Genomic DNA, 336 nt, shown 5'->3' with positions numbered 1-336 from the left:
TGTACAAAACGTATATGTAAACCTAAGTAAACGCACAGATCATGTAAACCTAAGTAAACGCACAGATCATGTGCGCAAAGAGGAAAATATAAGTACAGGTTAATGTACAGAATGTATAGTGAATGTATAGACTATCTACTGAGTGCATGACATGTATAAGATGAATAAGCATGAACTGAAATCATACATACAAAATAAATAGCATTAATACATACAAAATGGCATTTCATGAACACCAGGAAAAAAAAATATTGCATAAAAGTGCATGTACAAATGATGGCAAACAGCGACTTGCCGAGACGAACGGCAACACCCAAAGGCAGGACGAGAACGAAT

The 336-nt window shown here is 35.4% G+C and overlaps 1 protein-coding gene across 1 annotated transcript in view; it reads right to left on the bottom strand.

The window, feature by feature from the left end:
- LOC119594431 (E3 ubiquitin-protein ligase RNF123-like) overlaps positions 1 to 336 on the bottom strand; it is a gene marked incomplete at its 3' end in the record, with an annotated part of 13,922 nt that overhangs the window by 13,139 nt on the left and 447 nt on the right.

The sequence above is a fragment of the Penaeus monodon genome, chromosome 33 (assembly GCF_015228065.2).
Source record: "Penaeus monodon isolate SGIC_2016 chromosome 33, NSTDA_Pmon_1, whole genome shotgun sequence".
NCBI classification, from domain to species: Eukaryota; Metazoa; Arthropoda; class Malacostraca; order Decapoda; family Penaeidae; genus Penaeus; species Penaeus monodon.
This window is presented reverse-complemented; position numbering and strand designations above follow the sequence as displayed.